Source organism: Macrobrachium nipponense, chromosome 5, assembly GCF_015104395.2.
Source record: "Macrobrachium nipponense isolate FS-2020 chromosome 5, ASM1510439v2, whole genome shotgun sequence".
NCBI classification, from domain to species: Eukaryota; Metazoa; Arthropoda; class Malacostraca; order Decapoda; family Palaemonidae; genus Macrobrachium; species Macrobrachium nipponense.
In genome coordinates this window covers 25,000,695-25,018,445 of record NC_061107.1, presented here as the reverse complement: position 1 = coordinate 25,018,445, position 17,751 = coordinate 25,000,695, and positions in this window count along the sequence as shown.

Genomic DNA, 17,751 nt, shown 5'->3' with positions numbered 1-17,751 from the left:
CAATCCAAAAACGTTTACCTATTCAATTGCAGATGAAATTTGAATAGTTTGTAAAGAACGTCCTTGCCCAAATGGCGTATCTTTCTTTACCTATTATTTTGGTCTTTCTTAATAAGATCACTGAAAAGTTCTAGACAGTAATATTAATGCATTTTATTCCGATGATAACTGCTTTTAGAATTATTGAAACAACTTCAAATGCAAATAATAACTGGGAACTTTCCTATGGCAGGTACCAGGCTTTTACAGAAAATAACTAGCGTCTAAAGTTTGACATCTATATACATATAGCTTTTCATTAACAAATATCATAGCATTCATAAAATAATAGAGGAAATCTGCCGATAAATTTATATGTCTCTTGACAGTTTGAAATCTCAAACTGTCTTAAATAGTTAAATAGTAAAACTATTTAACTGTCTTAAATGAACATTCCTAAATGTTCAGAATAGTCAAAGATACATTTTACTACAAATAAGGAGAAATCTTCAAGGGTAAACGAAAGCATACATATTTCTGAAGGTGAAAAGATAGCTCCCAGATGGACACAGGAAATTAAGTCTTCCATATTCATCACAACTTTTGTAAAGCATATAGCCTTTAAATTATTCGTGATAATGGGAATTACAACTGAATTAGTGGTAGTAGTAGTAATAGGCGGGATATGTCAATGAAACGGCTTCCTTGCTTGTTTTATTCCTCCTTTGTGTTTGACGCTTCTTCTCTATGTAAACCACAATCTTTTAGAAATTCTTTCCTATTTTCAACTTCCCCTCAGTAGATCTGCATCATAGGGGGCTAGTGTCGTCAGTGCACCCTCATGTGGTGCACTGTAGGCATTACTTAAGGTTCTCTGCAGCGTGCCTTTGGCCCCTAGCTGCCACCCCTTTCATTACTTTCACTGTACTTCCTTCCTATTCTCTTTCTTCCCTCTTATTTTCCACCCTCTCCTAACACTTGGTTCATAGCGCAACTGCGAGCTTTTCCTTCTGTTACATCTTTCAAACCTTTTATTGTAAATTTCCATTTCAGCGCTGAATGACCTCTCATAGGTCCCAGTGCTTGGTCTTTGGCCCAACTACTTTACTCAATTCAACTCAAACTCGGTAGATCAGCAAATAAGAGTATGATAGCTATCAATTCCATTTTATTTTCCTGATATGGATTCTGCACAAAACTGTCTATTTCTAATCTCATTGTATTCTGCTGGGCAGTAAAGTTGGAAATGGTCTAAATTTTCATTTCTCTCTCCTCACAGCACAAACAATTTTTGTCTTCTCTTATGTTTCTATCATTTAATCCTAGTGTACCTAGTCTGGCCCTACTGATCAGCATTGTTCTTTCACTGTTGTCATACCAGATTTCTTGTTTCCTTTATATTTTCTGTAGATTCTTAAAGCTGTCTTTTCTTCATTTCTTTCTGCCATGTTTGTCTACTCGTCGGAAGTACGACCGAAAGCATTTTATTTTGTATAGAACCGCCTTTGACGTCCCTAAATCTTATTTAGCTTTTTGGAACAGCAGGGCATCACTCCGCTTGACACTGTCTATAATTATCGGAGTTAGCCTTGCACAGACAAGTAAAGGAACGATAATCCACAATAAGTTAATATTTTTTTCGTTTGACCATTCCGCAATACTGGCAATAAAGTAAACACATGTATATCAAATGGTAACTGGCGTTTGACTGGCGAGTGGCGAGTGTTGCACGAGTCTCTCCATCTAGGGTGGGGAGACACTCGCGTCTACGTGCGTGTGTGCATATTGGCCTGTGCGCACAGATTTGAGGCGGGCTTCCCCTTGTGCAAAGGCATGCCCTCTGCTTTCCTGTCCGTGAAATAGGCGCATGCCTCCTGTGCACACGGAAAGTTGCACCGGTGTAAACGAGCCTTAACTTGGTGCTTTCAAAATTGCTTTATATACTTGTCTACTTTTTGTAACTCATTAATGGTTTTCTTGTCAAGTTTCATCTTACTAATATGACATTAAATATTAATATTTACGTCCGTAACATTTGCTATTTGCTTTAATTAATCATATCCATTTTATCGTTGTGATCTATCATCTCCTGAAGCTTATAGCATAGTAAATATATATGTCATGAGTGTCACTTTTTAAATTCACGTCATAACAGCTTTCAGTATTGTGAGTAAAATTTGTTGGAAAATATCCAAAAATTATTGAAAAATAGTTTATGATTTGGCAGAGTGCTGGAACTCGAATAGTGACGTCACACTCACAGTACATACTCTATTACTATAAAAGGTAGTAGGCTGTTCTTCAATTTTACCATTATTTTTACCCCCAGTGGATACTTCCAATTTCATACTATATCAGAACTTTAGGTTAAATCTGCCATGTAAATAGTCTACCAGGCTTGGTCATCGAATAACCAAGGGTATCCTACTATAGCTTAACCTTAACTTAGTAAAGTATAGCCTAACTTGGCGTAACCTTCAGGAATGCTGATTTTTTCAATCTGGCCCGGTAGATCTAGGTACTAACTCCTTGTCGGGTATTTCTTTGGATATTACAGTTTCCCATAGTATTTGGTTTGCTTAATAAGAATTTACCATTATTTTTTGGGGTCGAATGTAATTAACCCCCAGGGTCTAGCCTACTGTATTGACTTACTATTACGCTAAATCGGGATTGTAGGCTAAATGTGTAAAATTACACTACTTTAAAGAGAATTATATACTATGAAGTTATGAAATGATGAAGTTAAAAAATATGAGTAATAAAATGATAAAAAGCATTGTCAGAACTTAGCGAGTAGGCAATGTCGGAAACTAGCTCTGTGTATAATAGCTATATGACTGAAAATTAATGCTATTAGTCGAAATAAAGAGAATAATAAGCTTTATGACGAATTCGCTTAACTACGTGGCCGCTGGAATGGAACTCATTAAACAAGGAGTACCTGTATAGCCTTAAATATACTAGCTGACCTACCCAGTACTGCCCGGGAAAACTGTGATTTACAGGCGACAGGTAGAGGGAGGGAGAGTTTCTGAAGTATAATACAGTAGTGGTGAGTTAGTAGTGCATTCATGTATACTGAATCCCATCGGGCCCCCCTTAATATAGGATAAAGTTGAAGGCGTAATTCTCCCAAGTGTTTTACCCCACCCAGAACCCCGCATTCCCATCGGTCCCCCTCACTGTAGGATAGAGTTCAAAGGTAAATTACACGTTAATTACAGCCAGACAAAAAAAATATTACTTAAAATTCTTGTTCAGGTAAAATTCCATAGAAAAACGTCAACGGCTACTGTCTAGTTCGCTGTGGTGTGAGGGCTTAGATCTACCACCCAATCAATAAAAGGTCTGACTATATATTGTTGAAAGGGAGACAGGCTTATGTTCAGCTAGTTTCACTATGGTAACCATTGGACTACCCAGGATCAAGGAAGCAGGCAGCTCTTGATAGTTCTATAAAGCTTTTGTATCTCGCATAGCTGGTGACTCAGGTTTTCCTCGTCTGACCTGCAGTAAGTTGATACTTTACTTTCATCTTGTTGATGGTATGTATCACAAAGAGTAGTAAGCATTTTATTAGTGTTGTACAGTAGAACCTCAAATAAGACTTCTTGGGGATTTGTGGTATATGTTGTTATGGAGGAGTAAGATGGGTTAGTTTAAATTTGACAACGTCTTCGAGGGTTGCATGAAAGAGAGAGAGAGAGAGAGAGAAGAGAGCAAAATTTGGAGAGAAGATAAATGGGAGTGGTGTGATGGTTGGCGGGTGTAAGAGTATGGGTATTGTCTGTTGTGGCAATTGCCAAAGAAGTCGGTGGTGAGTCTTGTTATGGAGAGTCATGATAATCGGTCATAGAGTGGGTTTGGCAGCAGTCTTATCCATTGATGGTCAGTTGATATTGTGTGATTTGCTTGATTTTGATATTGTACAGTTGTTGTGCTGTGTGTGTGTCTGGTTGTGATGAAATTGAAGAGGTTGGTTGTACTGGTTGTGCACTTTGGTGTCTGTGAGTTGGTGGTTGGGAAGACGGTGTTGGTGGTGGTGGTTTGTCATGATGATTTTGTGTTGTTTTCGAGCTGTTGGTAGCCTATTTCTTTGCGTGGTGATTGGGGTGTTGTTTTTTGAGTTGTATGGTTTTGGTGCTTGTCTGTCTCGGGTATTGAAATTCAGTTGTGGTTATGTCTCGAACAGCCTATACCCAACGGACAGCACAGCTCCTAACCCAGAGTACTCTGGTGAGTACATGAATGTGAGAGTTTTGTTTGTTTTCCTTGCCGAACCAACTGCCTACAGTTGAAAGTAACATAAAGGGTAAGTGTGGCTGTGGAAAATTTGTCAGCAGGTACGATTAAAGTAACTGTGGAAAGATTTGCTTGATTTTTTTTTTTGCTTAGCTTTGATTCCACCACATTGTTGGAATATGTGTTAAAGTTTCCAGGTTCATTGTTGGGTATGCCTTAAATGCTGTGATATTGTTTATTAGAAAAGGAAACTAGAGAAAAGGGTATAAAGGATACAAAGTAGGCTTTGTTTACTCCTGTCATACTTGAAGTACAATGCCACCCACTTTTTTCCTGCTTCAGTGACGCTGATTTTTTTTGGAGCATAGCTTTCTCATTTCCACGGGAACTTTCACCCATTCACAGATTTTTCTATGGGCCATATCTCATGACCCTTAATGAACGGATACCCTAATATGAATAGCAGTAACAGGTTTTTGGGTGGTGGTACAGATACACTCATGGTGAGCATCAAAATTACGCACTTTCACATTTTGAACGAATCAGGTGGGAAGGAGGTTCCAATACTTCCATAGCCCATAAATTCACTAATGGCAACTTTTAGACCAGCTAAGATCAAGGAACAGGTTCCCAGACGTACGATAATTATCCTACGAGTACGATAATTTGACCCTCTGTACGATAAACGATAACGAGCGCACGATATACGATAGATATATGTAAAGATAATTACTGGAAATGTACGATAATTTGAACCTTTTCGTCAACTTATAGGAATTTAGAAGATTCAAGGCAATAAGGCACCCAAGGTCATTCGCCGCCTGAAAATAAGTAAAGCTTAAAAGGAGCAGTAAGGCTAAAAAGCAGATATGGAAAGTAACAGACAAATATGTACCTCTCTCTCTCTCTTTGATGGTGAGGATAAGGATGATGAATAAGGCAGTGAAGTCATTTTTTTTTTCTGTATACATATTTTTCGTTTTTATTGTTATTACAGTGTGATGATAAAGAACAATTAGCGAGTCCTTCATAAACAGTATAGTGCTGATCTTTTAGTTTCGTTTTCGTTTTCATTGATGATTATTAACAGTGATCTTTTTGTCGTATTGAAGAATTGAAAGTAAACAATTATATGATTTTGCTGCATTTTTTTTTTTTTTTTTTTTTTTTTTGGTAATGGTGTTGTAATGTGATGTTTAAGAACAATTGGCAATTTTCTTAAAGCAACACTCATGTCAGTTGTGATTTTTTTCTTTTTGAAAGTTTACATTGTGATATATAATGACAATAACAATCACTGAAGTACTAAATAGCTACTTTGTACAGCCCACAGAAAAGTTATCTTTTTGTTCTATTTTTTTGTCATTAGCAAATAAAATAGAAATGACACACAATTTTTTTTTATTCAGCCTTACATTAATAGATATAAAGATATATTGCTGTAGATGAAAATACGGCTATATTATGATATGAAAAATGTACGATAATTCTAATCAAAATACGATCATTTGAAGAGGTTTGGTACGATAATTTGGTCTGATACATCTGAGAACCCTGTCAAGGAAGCAGGCAGCTCATGAGTTATTTGTGATTTTGACTAAGGGAGCATGTACTGCCTCACACTTGCATGACTCTTTTTATAAATTTACTCATAAATATAATCAGGGGTTGCTGTTGGCTTTAGTTCATATCTTTTATGATAGTAATGTCAGTTATAATTGTAATTTTGCAAAGAAATATAAAAAAAGACATGTATAATCCAAAAATGTTTACTGCCTCTTCGATCTCAGTAAATTACATAAATACTTTGCAACAAATATTTGTACTCAGAATTTGTTAATGATTTTAGTCCTTTTTATGTATTTATTTTTTTCAGATTACTTCAGACAAGTCAACAATGGATTCTTCTGCACCAAGATAGTTTCTATAAAGCTTTCATATCTCGGATAACTGGTGACTCAGGTTTTCCTCTCTGACCTGCCATAAGTTGATACTTTCATCTTGTTGAAGATAAGTACCACGAAGTAGTAAGTATTTTAGTAGAGTAGTACAGTTGAACCTCAAATAAGACTTCCTAGGGATTTGTGGTATAGTATCTTGTTGGAATACTATGTTAGACTGAGTTTCCAGTTGCATCGTTTGGTTGAGTTGAGTATAGAATATAGGCTGAAGGCCAAGCACTGGGACCTATAAGGTCATTCAGCGCTGAAATGGAAATTAAACAGTAAAAAGGTTTGAAAGGTGTAACAGGAGAAAACCTCAAAGCAGTTGTACTATGAATCAAGTGTTAAGAGAGGGTGGAAAGTAAGATGAAGAGAATATGAAAGGAGGTACAGTGAAAGGACTGAAAGTGGTTGTAGCTAGGGGCCGAAAGCATACTGCAAAGAACCTCAAGTAATGCCTACAGTGCACCACATAAGGTCCACTGATGGCACTACAGGGGTGCATCATTGGATATGACTTTGATGGCACCGTCCTGTAATTTATTTATTTATTTGTATTATTAGACAAAGAAAACCAGAGAAAGAAAAGGGTATAACAGACACAGAGTAGGCTTTGCTTCCTCCTGTCATACTTGAAGTACAATGCTACCCCACTTTTTCGCGCTTCACTGATGTGGATTTTTGTTGAGCGTATCTTTCATGTTCTGCAGGAACTTTCACCTATTCGCAGATTTTTCTATGGGCCGTTCTCTTAACCCTTAATGGACTGATAGCCTCATATGGGTAAGCAGTAACAGATTTTGTGTGGTGGACGGATTCACTCATGGGGAGTATCAATATTACGCACCATCGATTTGAAGGAATCAGGCGGGAAAGAGGTTTCAAATACTTATATAGCCTCTAAATTTACTAATGGCAACTTTTAGCTAAGCTAAGATCAAGGAAGCAGGCAGCTCATGATTTAGTGGTGATCTTTACTTCAAGGTAGCATGTACTACCTCTCTCATATGATGTCTTATTATAAATTTGTCATTAATATACCCAGGGGATGATGATGCTGTTAGTTCTTATCTTTTATGATAGCTGTCATTTAATTTATGTATATTTTGTGAAGGAGGAGTGGAGCGAAGCGTAATGATAGTCACTTTGTTAGGTTGGATCATCGAGGTGAAAATAATCAGTTTTTTTTATGACTGCCTTTGATTTATGTTGCCTCACTTGTCTGCACAATCAACAAATGGTAGCAGAGTGTGCTTGTGCAGGAAGGAGATTAATGAGTTGTTTTAGAGATAGGCGTCACAAACATGAGTAGCATCAGCGAATAATGTGGCTGGCTGGTGTTGCCAGTTTTTCGTTGCTGATAAGGGCTATGACCACTGCATGGAAACAAGAGCTGAAAGCATGGGAGCTTGTCACAAGTGTCGAGAAAAAGAAAATGCTGTGGTTGTTGCCGTCCTTCTCAGAAGGAATCAAGGTAAGGAGCAAGATTTTCGAGGAAGTGGATATTGAGAAGTTGACTGTTGAAGATGGAATAAAGGTTTTGCTAAAACACTTGGGCAAATGGTACAAAAAGGTTGAGATGTCAGCAGCATTTGAGGCAAGGACAAGGTTTGAAAGCTACAAAAAGGAGAAGGTTCATACAATGGAGAAGTACATTTTGAAATTTGTGAAGAGAAGTACAGTTCTGGAGAGGTACAGAGTAAGTATGTATTTTAGCATTTAAGGCACTGGACAGAGCAGGGCTAGAGGTTAAAGGTGAACAAAGTGTCGACAGCAGTGCCCTTTAGTGAAACATGAAATGTTTGATTCCATGCAGCAACCTCGTAGGAAATTTTTTGGTAGTCAAGAAGTGTTATCAATGGGTGCAGTGTCATAAAGGAGTGAAAGTGAGATCCCTGCTGTGGTGATAAAATCTGAACCAATATTTAGCACGGAGGTTAATGTCATTACACGTGGAAGAGGACAGGAAAGGTTTAGAGGTAGAGGAAGAGGAAGCTTAGCAAAAAGGAGTGAAACAAATAGGCAGAGAAACTCAATTGATATATATGGTAAAGTTAAGAAATGTTATGTTATACAACCCATCTCCAGCATGTCCAAAAAATGTGTATGTAAGTAGTGTAAAGGAGGAAGTTATATTCCATTATTGAATCTTAATTGTTATCCTGGACACAGCTTGCAGTTCTAGTGTGGTAGTTTTTGGTTAAAAGCATACACACAGTCTTTGTCAGATGAGGAAAAAATGAGAATAAAAGAGGAAGAAAGTGAAACAACATTTAGGTTTGGTGGTAGATCTAAGCCCGTAGACCACGGCGAACTTAACTTTGCCAGTTGACGTTTTTCTATACAGTTTTACCTCCTGAACAAGAATTTAAATTAATATTTTTTCGGCCAACAGTAATTAATCTGTAATTTACCTTTGAACTCTATCCTATGGTAAGGGGGACCGATGGGACTGCAGGGTTTTGGGTGGGGTAAAACACTTGGGACAATTATGCCTTACAACTCTATCATACGGTAAGGGGACTGATGGGAATGCAGGGTTTTGGGTGGGGTGAAATGCTTGGGGGAAGGTTTTGCCATGTTATTGTGTTATTTCCTCTATTTATGACATTATAACACGAAATACAAGCTATAAACACGAAATACAGCTATAAACCGATAATGGAGCTGTTACATGGCCAAAATCCACCTATTACTACTGCTATTACAACGCCGAATCCTACTGCGCATGCACCATGTTATAGGGGAGGGGAGCTTTTGTTTCAGACACCAACTTCCTAAATGAGATAAATGATTGGGGTTTTGGGGGTGGGGGTACATGTATTTAATTAGTAATCATGTTGCATTGTTAACCCTACATTGCGATAGGATTGAGTGGAGATTTTGGGGGAATTCATGCATTAAGTTGCATATACTATTCCTTTTCCTCATTTGTTTTATAATCGTGTAATATTATTTCAAGCTTTTATTTCTGGTCCGTTTATCATAGCATTGTTTAATATGTGCACTGACTTATACTCACTTCATAATGTTGCCCTATATATATCTTACAATATAACGTTACAATTGAGGGCAGGCCCCTGAAAGTCTCCTGAGGGGTGGAACTAGAAGGCGGTTTTAGGACGTTTCGAGACCTCTGTCAATGGTGTGAAATAAACTTACTGGTTATAAAACAACAACATTTTTACATTTTACAGACATTCCAAATTACACTTGCATTTTTGTCTCCCTTTTTTTCTATATTCACCTCTACATGCCTTTCTGACTCGTAGCAATTTCTTAAGAATGTTTAACTAGAGGATCAATCTATCTACCACCCCAAACCTGTTACGTATTACTACTCCCAAGGATCAATCTGTCCATTGAGGATTAAAACCCCTCATAAAGCGGTTAGAACTGCCTATTTTGTAAGTTCAAACACAAGGAAACCCCTCTAAAAAGGCTTATACCTGAATATTTTAATAAATTTATCACAAAAAAGTGCATTTATGTAGTCATGAAATTGATATGAAAATAGTAAATAATCAATGAATATATCTCTGTGGAAAATACCGTGAATAGGTGACTTTTCCACGAACAATAGTTAGGCATGGTCCATAGAGAAATCCGCAAATCTTGAAGACCCGAATACGGAGGATCCATTGTATGTGTGTTTTTATAGTAATTAATGAATATTTCTCTGTGGAAAATACTGTGCATAAGCGACTTTTCCACGAACAATAGTAAGGTATGGTACATAATGGTCCATAGAGAAATCCACGAATTTTGAAGACATGGATACGGAGGGTCCATTGTATATGTGTTTTTATAGGAGAGTTTGCATTCCCCCCGGTGGGTTCTGGAACCTGTCACCACAAAAGTGGGGTAGCATGAACATCATTCCTTTCCTGGCTTGCTGCTGTCAATAGCTATTGTGTGTCCCTCCCAACAATCTCTTCTGGATCAGTATACTGTATTTTAGTCAAGTTTGGGCTGATGACAGTTGCTTATCCTCATTCCCAGACCTAAAATCTTTGTTTCATTTGTTTGGTGCAATGTTTTCCATACTATTCAAACTTTCCAGAAAATCTTTGGGTATGAGGTAATTCTATGATGTGCCCAATTCAACAAGAGTAACAACTGTATTCATGATCAGTTCTATGAATATCAAGGGCAGAGCAGGATACTGAGATCGCTAGATAATGTTGTAATTAATTTCTTAGTATAAAGAATGAAAAATGTTGTACTTTACTGATCAGAGTGTAGCACCTTGTAGGGGTACACAGTGCCATCAAGTGTGCTTCATGTAATACACTTAGGGCATTAATGTCGGGTGTTTAGCCCCCAGATGCATCTACACCTTACCCTTTTGTACTATGTATATATGTACCTCTATTCCTGTCCTCATTCTTGCTGTCCAACACCTCTGTTACTTTTTGCAACTATTGGGTCATCTCCCAGTTTCTCCTTTAGATCCTCGTTTTTCATTTCCCGTGTTCTGGATCTCTCTTTTGCTGTCCAACCACTCCAACCCTCCCTTTTCATTGACTTGAGTCCTCAATGCCAAAAGTGCCCCAGTGCTTAGCTTTACTGCCTAAATTCACAAATCATCATTGTAGTGTACACTTGCCCAAATTAGAATTGGGAGAGTTTTCATCATTTTTTGTTCACCTACCGGACACACGATTCCTGCCTGCATAATCTATTTTTCTTTTTAAAGATGGAAGTAAAGTTGGAAGAAATCTTACGTATCTTTAGAAAATCATATTAATTTATAGGATAGGAGAATCGGGATCTCTGGATTTCCACATCCTTAGTATTCAAGAAGAACCTATCCCTTGCAGATATCCTTCAAGCAACTTTTAGGAGATGCAAATCAGCGTTTGCATCACACTATTTAAAAGAGATTGTGTATAGTGAATGCAGTACATTAGGCCCCTTATTAGTGGCTGGCATGGTTTTTTGGGTTGAATTGAATTGAATATAGGATTTAGGCATTAAGCCAAGCACTGGGGCATCAAAGGCCATTCAGCGCTATTTAACAAAATTCATTCAATCATAATATCTGTATACTCACACCATTTTAGTACCATTTTAACCTTAATATCAATGCAACACTTTCATACAATAAAATCTAGATGTGAAATAATAGGGATTAAAAGGGTAAAATAAATAAATAAATTAATAAAATCAATTATAGCTCGTAATATAACCAATACTTTGTAAAAATTTTCTCAAGTTCAGGGTATTACAGTTTTCCCCCAGTATATCTCTCAAAGGTTTGTCCTGGAGTAAATGTGTCCTCCTCCTCTGAAGATTAAAAACAGGACAATCAACTAAATATGCTTAACATCCATTGTCACTTGACAGGTATTACAGTGAGGGGCCTGTCTCCCTTCCCCCACTCTTCATTAAATAATTGTGCGTTGCATGTGTATGGCCAATACGCAGCCTAGTTAAAATAATGGTATCCCTCCTACTTGTAGCATTACAAGATGACCATTTATCCACCCCAATGGGTGGATTTGTTTCAATTTTGTATTGGTGGTCAGTTCAGACCATCGAGCCTGCCACTTATTTTTACAGTAAAGATGAATCTCACTTTTAAGATCTTTGTAAGAATACTAAAGGGGGATGGATTACTTAGCCCTGAAGCTTCCTTTGCTGCCTTATCTACTTGTTCATTTCCATCCACCCCAACATGGGCAGGGACCCAACAGAAGTGAACACTGATACTCTTCCTAGATTGCAGAAGTACTAACCAGTCCTGCACTCTTGTACTAGGTGATGGCCTGGCATAATTTGTTTTAATGAGAGTAAAACACTATTGGAATCCGGTAAAAAATGTTACAAAAAAACTGATTTTGGTTGCCATTTTTAAAAATATGTTGGACTGCGAGAATTTATTGCGTACAGCTCAGCAGTAAATATTGAACAAGAGAGGATGGGAGTTTCCTTCTAATAACAATATCCCCCACCACAGCTGCACTTCCAACTCCTGCAGCCGATTTGGAGCCATCTGTAAAAACATGTTTCCATGATGTTGAGCAGCATGGATTTAAAAACTCACTTTTCATTACCCTACTAGGTTCAGGTATATTTTTCCCTCCTGCCGTAAAACATACTTTAACAGGTGGATTACACCAAGGGGGAGACTTGGGATATCCTACCTCTGCTATCTGTGCTGTTAACAAGCCTACTTCTCTAGCATCATTTTTCAGCTGTACTTCCAAGGCTTGGGCACTCTGGATCTGTTAGGAGCCCGATCTAAAGGCACCCTAACATATTTAGTTAGGATTGTTTCTCACTGCAAGGGACCTAGCTAAATACCTCAAACTCAACTCCTCTCTGCGAATGGAAAGGGGAGGTATGGCCAGATCCACATAGAGACTGTCAATGGGAGATGTTTCTGTAAGCACCTGTGCAGATGCGAAGCCCAGCATTGTTGAACAATATCAAGTTTTTTCCAAGTAAAGTCTTTGCAGCTGACCCATATATTTGGCATGCATAGTCCTAACTTGCTCAGACACAAAGATGTATAATTCTAAGCAAAGTTGTTCTATCAGCACCCCAATCAAAATGCGATACAACTTTCAGAATGTTCAGTGACTTCTTAGCCCTGATAGATAGGTCATTTATATGGGGACCAAATGTCATTTTCTGTCGAAAATGACTCCAAGAAAAAACTTGATATTATCCTCATAAGGCAAAATACAATCATTTAAGAAAAGGGTGGGGATCTCTTCCTTTTACGAGTACGAGTAAAGCGAATGGCTTTGGTCTTCTGAGGTGAAAACATGAATCCACGAGAATTTGCCCATGCGGATGCAGCATTTATTGCAATTTGAAGATTTTGGCATGCTTGTAGTGCAGATGATCCACTACAGTAAATTGCAAAGTCATCGACAAATAGTGATCCTTGTATGCCAGGAGGTATGTGACTCATGAGACTATTAATAGCAACAGCAAATAAGGTCACACTCAATACGCTGCCTTGGGGGGACACCTTCTTGCATGTAGGATGATATATTTCTGACCCTACTCTCACTTTAATTGAGCGGTTTGAAAAAAATTCTTCAATAAAAGAGAACATATGTCCTCCTATACCCCACGAGGCCAATTGCTTTTAAAATACCACACCACCCCTCCAGGTCGTGTCATATGCTTTGTTTTTCGAGTCAAAAAACAAAAAAAGACACCCACCACCTGGTTTTGTTTAGAACAGGCATTTGAAATTTCCCTTGATAACATCAGCAAAGGGTCTAGAGTACTTCGGTTCTTCCTAAACCAAACTGCCTGTTAGATAAAAGATTTTTTGATTCTAGATACCACACAAGTCTGTTGTTGATCATTCTCTCAAATAATTTGCATATGCAACTGTCAAGGATATGGGCCTATAACTAGATGGCAGTTCTGGGTCTTTACCAGACTTGTGGCCTGGAATTACAATTGATGTATGCCAGGAATCAGGAGGAATGTATGGGAAGCCCATAGTCCATTAAAGGTTTCTAATAAAAATTCCTTGGTATCCACTGGAAGATGTGATATCATTTCATACCGGATGCCATCCTCACCTGGGGCAGTTAAAGAAGAGCTAGAGATAGCATTTTGCATCTCCTCCATACTAAAAGGCAGGTTAAAAGCTTTCAGTATTTGAAGAAGCAGGAGGAACAACAGATGTTGATGCTCTAATTTTGTTGAAATGCTGGGATAGTTGTCAGCACTTGATACCATGTTGCAAAGTGCTTTGCAAGAACCTCTGCTACATCTTTGGGGTCCAGATATATATCTATTATTTTCCCTTAATATTGGTAGGCTTAGGACGAATTTGCCTTGAAGTTTTCTAATCTTGTCCATATTTTCCTTTGAAGGAGTTTTTGGTATTAATATTAGATATATATTTCTTCCAAGATGCTCTCTTTGCTTTTTTAAAGTTCTTTTTTATTTTTTGTTTTGCACAGGCTCTGAGGTACGACTATTCTATCTGCTACATAGTTTGTTCTCAGTATCTTCTGAAGCAAGTTCGGGTCACTTTTCTTGCGTTGGCACATTCTTTACTCCACCGAGGAACTACAGAGCGATGAGGTAAACCGCATGTTTTAGGTATAAACTTGCTAGCATTATCATCAATAATATTTTCAAGATGTTGATAGGCATGCACTGGAGATGTAAATTCATCATACTCTTTATCGTGTGTGAACACTTTTCATAAGCTGCCCATCTGCCTCGTCTATCTTCCATTTTGGTGGACACTGAGAAGGAAGATTATGGACATAATTTAACATTATTGGCCAATGGTCAACTGCCATGTAGGTGTTCATTTACTGACCAAAGGTAGTCCAATCGAATGGATGAGGAACAGATTGACAAATCAATGGCTGATGTAGAGTTGTGGAATACATCATACCTAGTTGGAGAACCATCATTCATTAGTATTACATCATTGTTGTCGATTAATTCTTCAACAAGATTACCCCATCTATCGCATACATTTCCACCCCATAAGTATGCTTTGCATTAAAATCACCCATCAAAATAAAAGGGGCAGGGAGCTGATTGATCAGGTCTTGGAGTCAGAAAGGCTAAGCCTTCTTGGATTCCCAGCATGATCTAAGAGGAAAAGTTCTAAGATGGTTCAATATATAGCGAGCATAAAGTAATTTTTTTTCACACACCGGGGGATATGAGTTCTAACTGCACATGCCTGTAGTGGTGTATTGAGTGGGATTGTTTCAAATTTTACAGATTTGTGGAATAATAAAACCTGTACCACCTTGAGCTCTTGCACCTTGCAAAGGAGGGGATCTACAAAAAATGATAATTGAGTCCAGGATTAAATGGTTTGTCACTGATCTTGGTTTCCTCCGTAGACAAATTACCTTCGTGTCCAAGTCCCTGGTTAAAGTTTTTATTTGCTCAATGCTAGTACTTAGACTCTGCAATTCCACTGGATAATAGACATTATCTTTTGTTATTATTTTTCTTTGTCTCATTTGTCTTTTGGGACTTTTCAGATGAAGCCATGTAAGGCCTGGAGATGGAAGGCTTTACTAGGCCACCGCTCTTCTTTTCTTTCTTTCTGTGATCTTTATTCAAGTCAACCTTGGGATCATGAGCAGTAGGGCACTTACCTGATTTGGATGAAGGTGAGGAGGATGGGGACCTTTTCCTCTTTGGAAGATCTTGTTTTCTAATCTCCATCATATCAGGTAGAGATTTCTGCCTGAGATAATACATTTGAGGTGGTGGAAGCCACATTGGCTTCCTGGAGGATTGTGCTAGAACTTCAACAGTTCGAGCACCTTGGCCCAGAAGGCTGGGCTACTACCTCTAGGAGAGATGCTCCTATCGGTGACACTACTTTTGGTGTGGTGGGGAAACCATCTTGACCTCTCTGGAGGCTTGTGCTCTGGTTTTTATAAGCTGAGCACTTGACCCAGATGGCTGGGCTACTACCACTAAGGGAGATGCACCTGACGAGCCAGGTGCTACCACTGGTCCCCCCTGTGGTAGTAGGGGTAGTGGATTATAATCTTTTGGTGGCATCTTAACCGCTTGAGCAAAATTAAGTTGTCGATTGAGTAAATGCTTTGCATAACCTACACTAAATATGTTTCAGCATTTGCTTTCAAGATGGCAGCTTCTTCTTTCTTGTATTCTCTACAAATTGTTTTATCATTTGATTTATGATGATCTTTACAGTTTGCACAGGTTGTATCTCTGTTGCATTGGCCATGTTCTAACGAAGAACAGTTAATACAGATCTTTGTATTATTGCAGTACCGGGAAGTGACCGTACTTGAAACAATTAAAGCATTGTAAAGGCCTAGGTTTATATTCTCGAACACGTACTTTTTCATTCTCAATAATTATATGATCTGGTATGACAGGGTTTCAAATGTTAAAACTACCATGCTTGTTTGAGGGATCTTGCTTACTTTCCAAACATTAGCAGGCGCACATGTCCAGAATTTCTGGTTCTGAAAATTCATATAGATCTTTATCAAACTACTCCCTTACCATAGCTGAAGCTCATATGTGGTTTAATATCCTTAATAGGATCAATTTCTGCAATCTTCATGCCACAAAGCATGTGAGCTTGAGTATCTGATTTTGCATTAATCAAAACAGATTGCTTACCCGTATCTACTAATATCCTTACTTTTAATTAAACCAACTTTTTTTTGTATAAATTTACTCATCTTATAATAGTTATAATTTTTCTATCTTCCCAGATGCAATTATCCATGTTGGGGGCTTGGGGGTTCTTACTTCTGGAAGTCCATGCTCTATTTCTTTTTCCAACCATTCTTCTGGTTTATATACCTCTAGGTGTCTTGGTGCTTTATCACATAGAGCGCCAGAAATCAAAACAATTGTCAATTCTTATGCTCTCTAAATTTTTATTTGCTTCTAAAGCAATCTCAAAACTTGAAAATGATACCCAAGCTTCCCAAAATCTCCTTTACTACCATTAAGCTCCATTAAAATTTCTTTGATTGCCCCAAATCTACAGAAGGCTTCATGAATTATGTCATAGCTACAACCAATTGGTATGTTATTTAAGTGGAGAATTTTCAGATTTTTTGTTGTATCTGGTAATGAGCCAGAACCAGTAGAGTAAAGTATTACTGTTACTACTAGAATTATTTTCCACCAGTGCCGATAAATTGTCTTTAACAACATTGGTCAGAGAGGTATTGTTGGAGGAATCCTTTTTATTGCCGAGGTTGTCAACAGAGCTTTCCTTATTTAAACAAGCCAAAGTCGTCTCTAGTGTCATGGGGTCACATTTTCCGGGGGACTGAGTTCCAGAGTCATATTTCCATTTTTTTCGTTTTTTTTTTTTTTTTTTGAAATTACAGAGAAACCAACTGCAAGCCATGGTAAAAACTGGGCCTCCTCTCAAGACTTCCCCCTCACCAAAGACACACAGCAGAGACCAACTCCCATATGTCCCACGTCCCTACCCTACCCCGAAGGGATGGCTCTAACATAACATGATTGGCTCAAGTGTAAGCAGAACCCGCTTGATAGGACCGAGGGCATAGCTAGTATGCAATCATCCCCACTCATGTTATTGTAGAGGGCAATCCGGATAAATTGCCGAGAGTCCTACCGTGGAGACTATACCTCCCCGGATTCCGTAGGCAATTCCCCACATGTAGTCCGCCCCAATAAATATTGATGTGGAATCACATCAATATCCTCAGGGTCTAAAACATAATCGAGCGGCGGACCAAACCGCTATAGTCCCTGCCATTTGGATCAAGGTAAAGCCTAAGTTCAGAGACCCAGCTCCTTCCCAACCTACACGAGGGTTTTAGTGAAGAGAAGGAGGACAGCTAGGGGAGTAACAGAGCGAAAGAAAGTAAGAGATTGGAAGATGATCAAGTAAGAGAAAAATTGAGACATTTAGATTCAAACTAGGAGATAATTTCTCCCAGTTCGAAAGCCCTCTTGCCCGCTACGCATTTTCAAAAAACCATAGGTTGGAAATGCGTACTCCGTCAAGGCAGTCTCAAATCAAGAGGGCATGGTGTTGGGGAAGGGAACTTAGGAAGCATCTCTTCCTTCCTTTTATGCCTTGAATCAAGGTTTTGAG